Raw genomic sequence first — 377 nt, 5'->3', positions numbered from 1 at the left:
GACATATGTATTCACTAGGTACCCAACTCCTTATGGAATTCAAGTGTATAAACAAGCTCAAGTAGGTCTACTGACATGAAATTATACTGACATTATACATCCAATTGAGCAACATCCCCCGATGTCTGCTTTTTCTTACCATGTGGTGTACAACACAATATTATTGTCCCATACAGGTTTTTTTTCCTATGACTTCCATTTTTATTTATATATTAAAACAAGTGTTTAATCCTTCCTTCCTTTTAATACTCACTAGAATTCAGTTCTTAAAGCATTACTTGTATAAAATTTTGTCAAGTCTTGTGCTTTTTTAAATAGCAAGAGAAATGTTTTTCCAATAGCACCATTGAGTGAAATTAAACATTGATTCCTGCCTT

This window comes from Phaethon lepturus, unplaced genomic scaffold (genome assembly GCF_000687285.1).
Source record: "Phaethon lepturus isolate BGI_N335 unplaced genomic scaffold, ASM68728v1 scaffold50065, whole genome shotgun sequence".
NCBI lineage: Eukaryota > Metazoa > Chordata > Aves > Phaethontiformes > Phaethontidae > Phaethon > Phaethon lepturus.
This window is presented reverse-complemented; position numbering follows the sequence as displayed.